Source organism: Microcaecilia unicolor, chromosome 6 (assembly GCF_901765095.1).
Source record: "Microcaecilia unicolor chromosome 6, aMicUni1.1, whole genome shotgun sequence".
Taxonomy (NCBI): Eukaryota; Metazoa; Chordata; class Amphibia; order Gymnophiona; family Siphonopidae; genus Microcaecilia; species Microcaecilia unicolor.
In genome coordinates, this window is record NC_044036.1 from 31,819,148 (window position 1) to 31,827,030 (window position 7,883).

A 7,883-nucleotide genomic window follows, 5' to 3' on the forward strand; every position below is an offset into this window, starting at 1 on the left:
TAATTTTCAAAATCAATATTCCAGTATAGACCCGTCACGGGCCGTGTTTCGACGCACAGCACCTGCGTCAGGAGTCTTTATGCTGGTACAAATGTCACGCAACCTTATTTTTAAATATTTTTTTATTTATTTGTTACATTTGTATCCCACATTTTCCCACCTATTTGCAGGCTCAATGTGGCTTACTTATCAATCAGTTCTTTCAAAAGGGACGTGAAAGATCCACTAACAAGGTTGTCTTTAGGAGTAGGTGTCCTCTGTGGCTGCTGCTGTAGGGGTGCTGTGACAGTTTTATAGGGGCATCCACAACAAAGAAAATGTTCTACTCAATGTGGAAACTCAAACGCATGAAAAAATTCTTCCTGAGGGAAACATTTCGCAACCTGATACAATCAATGGTACTAAGCCATGTAGACTACTGCAATGGAATTTATGTGGGATGCAAAGAACAAACCTTATAGAAACTTCAGACTGCTCAAAACATGGCAGCTAGGCTTATATTTGGTAAAACGTGATTTGAAAGCGCAAAAAACTACACTGGCTCCCAATCAAAGAACGCATTGCTTTCAAAATCTACACCCTGGTCCACAAAATTATCTACGGTGAAGCCCCAGGATACATGACAGACTTGATCGACTTACCAACTAGGAACACATCTGAATCAGCATGAACCTATCTAAATCTGCACTACCCAAGCTGCAAAGGTCTTAAATACAAATCAACTTACGCATCCAGTTTCTCCTACTTAAGCACACAACTATGGAACGCACTACCAAAAGCCTTGAAAATGACGTATGACCATCTAAACTTCCGTAAAACACTAAAAACCAATCTGTTTAAAAAGGCATACCCTCTGATCCAACTTAAATGCCTGATCTCCACAACACAACAAACTAAAGAACGTAATGGACATGACACAACTCTTCCGCTGTATGATTCCCTAATGTGGCTATGCCACATGAACTTTATCTTACCACAACATCACTGTGTATTTGTTCAGACCGGAGTCTGCAACCGCCTCTCCGGTACTATGTAAGCCACATGGAGCCTACAAATATGTGGGAAAATGTGGGATACAAATGCAACAAATAAATAAAATAAATAAATAATGGCAACACTTCGGGAGCAGAAGCCCTCTCCTTAGCCATGGAAAGCAAAGCGCTGTCGCTTCAGGGGTATCATGTGATTTTGAAAGGGCACAGCCACTCACAGGGGTCAAATCTATAAAATGCGCCAAACATTAGGGACAGTGCGTTTTTTTCTAGCGAAAAAGGTGCCAGTACTCAAATAAGAAGCCAACCTTCAGGGGTGGGGTGATCACTGAGGGACCCACCCTACAATAGCCAGGCCCCCTGCAACCAGTCACAGAATCTATCACAAAGCAGAATTGGTGTGTAGAGCCTGAGCTCTTTCATTAAAACTTGGGGACAACGGGTCAATTTTAGCAGACAATGGAAAAGGTGCCGGTACTCAGTACCCCCAAGTATCCCCTCAAAAAAAGCCTTGGTTAGGCATCAAGATGCTGTGGGCTTACCCCCAGATTCTACAAATGATGACTAAAGTTGTGCATGCAAATCAGCGCACATAGCTTACAGACGTAAAAAGTGAAGGGGGCACGGAAAAAATAGTGCAGTGCGGTTTGTCTCCTGAAGAAGCAAATGAAACGGAGGCACTCCGTTGAGCAAACCAACACAGACAGCACCACATAAAAAGATAAATACCGGTGTTGCCCCTGATATAGAAAATGTTCAATATGATGTGGATATTGAAACATGTAAAACCCTATCTTCCCCTGAAAACTTTCCGGAATTTAGTACAATCCACGGTACTTACCCATGTAGGTTACTGTAATAGCATATTCCTTAGCTGCAGGGCCCATATCTTGAAAAAACTTCAAACTGCCCAAAATACAGCAGCGAGACTCATTTTTGGCAAATCACGTTTTGAATGCGTAACTCCTCTTCGTGTAAAGCTTCACTGGCTCCCTATCAAAGAGCGAATCAACTTCAAGGTCCACACAATCTACAAGATTATCCACGGTGAATCTCCAGACTATATGCTTAATCTGATTGACCTTCCTACCAGAAACATGTCTGAAGCTTTGCAGAATTACCTCAACCTGCATTACCCTAACTGCAAAGGAATCAAATACAAGACCTATTATGGATCTAACTTCTCATTCCTAGGCAGCCGACTCTGGAATGCTCTCCCCAGATCTATCCGATCAATCTGCGAGTACCTACCCTTCCGGAAAGCACTAAAAACCCATTTATTCAAGCAAGTCTATCCAAATGATCCTGATTAATCTAATGAACCATCTAATTAAACATGACCAAAACCGAACTTCTCATTTTTCCCCCCAAACCCACCTCCCCACTCCCCCCGTTTTCTATTTCTGTTGATGGCTCTCTCATTCTCCCTGTCTCCTCGGCTCGAAACCTTGGGGTCATCTTTGACTCTTCGCTCTCCTTCTCTGCTCACATCCAGCAGACCGCCAAGACCTGTCGTTTCTTTCTTTACAACATCCGTAAAATCCGCCCCTTTCTTTCCGAGCACTCTACCAAAACCCTCATCCAAACCCTTGTCACCTCTCGTTTAGACTACTGCAATCTGCTTCTTGCTGGCCTCCCACTTAGTCACCTCTCCCCTCTCCAGCCGGTTCAAAACTCTGCTGCCCGTCTCGTCTTCCGCCAGGGTCGCTTTACTCATACTACCCCTCTCCTCAAGTCGCTTCACTGGCTCCCTATCCGTTTCGCATCCTGTTCAAACTTCTTCTACTAACCTATAAATGTACTCACTCTGCTGCTCCCCAGTATCTCTCCACACTCGTCCTTCCCTACACCCCTTTCCGTGCACTCTGCTCCATGGATAAATCCTTCTTATCTGTTCCCTTCTCCACTACTGCCAACTCCAGACTTCGCGCCTTCTGTCTCGCTGCACCCTACGCCTGGAATAAACTTCCTGAGCCCCTACGTCTTGCCCCTTCCTTGGCCACCTTTAAATCTAGACTGAAAGCCTACCTCTTTAACATTGCTTTTGACTCGTAACCACTTGTAACCACCTGCCTCCACCTACCCTCCTCTCCTCCTTCCTGTACACATTAATTGATTTGATTTGCTTACTTTATTTATTTTTTTTGTCTATTAGATTGTAAGCTCTTTCAGCAGGGACTGTCTTTCTTCTAGGTTTGTGCAGCGCTGCGTACGCCTTGTAGCGCTATAGAAATGCTAAATAGTAGTAGTAGACTTGTAACCACTTGTAACCACTCGCCTCTACCTACCCTCCTCTCCTCCTTTTTGTACACATTAGTTGATTTGATTTGCTTACTTTATTTTTTGTCTATTAGATTGTAAGCTCTTTGAGCAGGGACTGTCTTTCTTCTATGTTTGTGCAGCGCTGCGTATGCCTTGTAGCGCTATAGAAATGCTAAATAGTAGTAGTAGTACTAATGAACCATCTACCTACACATACCCCATGATAACGACATTAGCCCTAACTATATCTCCCATCTCACTCCCCTCTCCATTGCCTATTTCTACCTATTCATCTTGCCTTTTATTCTGATATATTTTACTTTTACCCTCTAATAATATTCTGTATTCCTTTTACTATGTAAGCCGCATTGAACCTCTTTGAGTGGGAAAGTGCGGGGTACAAATGTAATAATAATAATAACAATACATGTGAAGTTCAGAAATAGTAATAGTGAACATTTGAAATGAAATGAAGTGCAAGGCCAAAATATAAATTACAAAATATTGCCCCTGGAGGTTTTTAGGCTGATGAAGAAGTTGGCCCGGCAGCTTACAAAGCGATAAGCTGATGTAAATAAGCATACCGAGCATCAGAAGCTTTTTCTTCCTAGCAACAAAAAATATAAGATAACAAATAAATATAAGAATAAAAAACAAATATAAACCAATAAAAATTGGCCAGAAAAAAGAAAGTAAAGAACAGAACTTGTTGTAAGCTAAATAGAACTATTTCATGGTCAAGTTCTTAGCCTAGTCACAAACATTGATATTAAGTAATAGTAAAAAAAGTTATTGCCTAAGTAAAAAGTCAAAGTACCCACAACTACAATGAATGCAAGTATTATTGACATTTTTACCCAACAATTTTATTGCGCTGCAATTCAATCCATTTTGCTTTTAGTAAAACTAAATATTTGAAAATGACTGTCACTTATGCGAGCGTGCTTGTGAGTCATTAATCCAGGTAAAAAGGTGTAAGAACTGCACTAACAGAAAGTAGATTGTTCAGTCTGATAAAAAGTTCCTTTAAAGTAGGCCAGTGTGCAATATTACTGATGTCTTCTGACTGGGTCTGCAGGTTATGATCAAGGGAATCTCTGAAACACTTGACTTTCATAATTATTTTTATTATCATCTGCATTAGAAGTAGTGCTGTCTAATCCATCACTTGTATCTTAATATTTATCTTCATTATCATCATCGTGCTGCTCAAGTACAAAGAAGGCTTTCACAAAGTTGGAATCGTTGTCTGTTGTCATTCTAACAATTTTTCATCTGATGGCAAACTCCGTTTGATATCTTTGAGAATTGATGCAAGAATGTCAAATGTGTGGGAACCCTTCAAGTCTAAAGGCCAGACAAGCAGACTTCCTCCCTAAAGACCCTTATCAATCCAGTGGACAGTTACCCCACTGTAAAATTTCCCATGGGATGACGTGCAGTCTGTTGTGGTAGAGACATAGGTCTTTCACCAAGAATTGCTACCAGCTTCAGCTTCATCTCCAATTTAAAGTGACACAACTCACCGCTGTTCCGTTTGGCTGGAGATCAGTAACCAGTTCAACAAACACAGGCAACTCCACTGTTCCTGTAGGCCATATTCACTGAAAGCAAAATTTAAGATGAGATGATCCAGTGTTTGCGTGACAAGGTTTGCAATAGCCAGTGCATTTTGTCTAGCAAAAAAAGGTGCCGGTACTCAAATGCCAGGCCACCCTTCAGGGATGGAGTGATCATTGAGGGACTCACCCCACAATAGCCAGGACCATAGAATAGCCATAGAATCTATGACAAGGCAGAATTTGTATGTAGAACCTGAGCTCTTTCATTAAAATACGAGAACCAGTGCGTTTTTTCTAGTAAAAAGGTGCTGGTACTCAAATGCTAGGCCGCCCTTCAGGGTTGGGGTGATCACTGAGTGACCCACCCCACTATAGCCAGGCCCCCTGCAACCAGTCACATAATCTATGACAAGGCAGAATTGGTGTGTAGAGCCTGAGCTCTTTCATTAAAACTTGGGATCCATGGGTCAATTTTAGCAGACAATGGAAAAGGTGCCGGTACTCAGTACTCGCAAGTACCCCCTCAAAAAAAGCCCTGACGAGAACCATGGGTCAAGTTTAGCAGACAGTGGAAAAGGTGCCAGTAATCAGTACCCCCAAGTACCCCCTCAAAAAAAGCCCTGGCAATAGCAAAATCCTGCTCTCAGTTTTGCTGTTTCATTTGGTTTACTGAGGAATCATTTACATCTGCCTTCCACTTTTACTTTTTATTTTTAACTGCAAGCATCAGATGTAACTGAGTATAAGTAGTAAAAATTGGCAAAATTATTACTTCAGTAAAAGTAGCAAATGTTATCCTGTACTTCTTTACAAGTAAAAGTAACAAAACTTTTACTTAAGTACAGTAACTAGTTACATTTACTTAACTACTATACAACACTGCTAAGCAGCAGGGCCGCCGACAGAGCTGGGCCCGGGGAAGGGCTGCCGCAGCCGCTGCCCACCCACTTGGGACGCAGCCATCACTCCCACTTAGGACGCAGCCACCACTCCCCCACTGCCCCCTTGCTCAGGCTGCCCCCGCCCCATACCTTTCTGCTTCAGAGCGTCTGCTCCTCCCGGCCTCCAAGGGGGGACCCGGTGCCGAAGTCTGTCTCTCTCCTGCTCCTGTGTACAGAGACCAGGTTATCACATTAACGCAATCACCTGGGTCCCGACAGGTGCAGGAGAGAGACAGACCCCAGCATCGGATCCCCCTTGGAGGCCGGGTCTGGGGAATTTTGCCCTTCCCCCCAGCAGCCCTGTTAAGCAGGCATTAACTAGGCAGGAGCTTTTCCTGCCCAGTTAAATCCTTCCTCAGAAGAAAGGAGGTGTTGATGCCCCTCTACAAGTTGTTGGTGGAGTACTGTGTTCAGTTTTGGAGGCTGTATCTTGATAAAGATGTAAAAAGACTGGAAGCGGTGCAAAGAAAAGCTACAAAAATGGTATGGGATTTGTGTTGCAAACTGTACTAGGAGAGACTTGCTGACCTGAACATGTATACCTTGGAGGAAAGGAGAAACAGGGGTGACATGATACAGACTTTCAAATATTTGAAAGGTATTAATCTGCAAATGAACCTTTTCAGAGACGGGAAGGCGGTAGAAGTAGAGGACATGAATTGAGGTTGAAGGGGGGCAGACTCAGGACTAATGTCAGGAAGTATTTTTTCACAGAGAGGGTGATGGATATGTGGAATGCCCTCCCGTGGGAGGTGGTGGAGATGAAAACGGTAATGGAATTCAACATGCGTGGGATAAACACAAGGGAATCCTGTTTAGAAGGAATGGAACCTTAGCCGAGATTGGGTGGCGACGCCGGAAATTGGGAAACAAAATGGGAGCAGGGGCAGACTTCTACGATCTATGCCCTGATTGTGACTGAATAGATAGGGATGGGCTGGAGTGTAAATTTTAAGGGGCTTCGATGTTAGCTCTAGAACTTAGTACAAGAACGGCGCTGGGTAGACTTCTACGGTCTGTGCCCTGAGAGAGGCAGGTCTTTATCTGCCGCCATTTACTATGTTACTATACTATGAATACTGGGCCTTATATTTTTTAATTCGACAAAAACCAGAAGAATAAAAACCCTGGCAATCACACGGATGCTCCCCACCTTCACTGTCTTTGGAGCACTTATATTTTTTAAAGCACGCTAGTGAACTGAAGAATTAGTGCCTGGCTGTCTTATCATCTTGTACTTTGCCTGGATAAAACAGTAATGTGTTCGATCTCTTTTCAATCCAGTTGTCCAGCTGCAGAACCTATATTATTTGTACAACCCATAAAGACAATAGAATCCTTCAAATATCTTGGGGCACTGATGGACTACCAGTTAATATTTATTTTCCAGGTGTCGGTTGGGGTCTTGGTGGCAAGATGGCGGTGTGATCTGGGTGTTGTGTGAGACGCTGATCTTCTGCTGGGTTTTTTCCTGGTTTACCTACCTTTGAAATATGCCTCATAGAAAAAGAAAAGGGACTGTGAGGTTTGTTCCCCCGCTTACCTCAGCATTGTCCCCAATCCAGCAAAGATTGGATCGTTTCCTCGCCGGAGCCTCTCCATGTGAGTCGAGGGACGTGAGTCCTGCTGCGGAGGAAATTGGAGGACCAAAACCTCTGCTGGGACATGAAACATCTCTTTCTCCCCCCTCTGCCTCCAATATTCCTCCGTGTCTGGCGTCGGCTGCTTTGCTGGGAGATAGCTTGCACGTTTCCAGAAGCGTGGCGTACGGGGTCTCTGGCGAGGGTCCAGGGTTGCAGCGAAAGAGCCCAGAGAATGAGACCCAGGGTATGACTGGAGTGTTAGATACATCTACAGAGGTGAATCTTGGAAAGATTTGGTTGATGCTCAATAAGATGGACACAACTCTTCAGAAATCCTCAGGTGAGGTAACAGCTTTGTATCTTAAGTTTGAAGATTTGGTTAAGACAGTTGAGTCAGTGAAAGAAGATCTCATCACTCGGGTCAAGCAAATTCAAAATGAAGTGAAGCAGCTTCAGGATTTCAAGTTTACTACGGTTAAAGATAAACTGGCTCTCCATAAAAGGATAGAGCAGATAGAGAACTTTGATAGGCATTTGAATCTT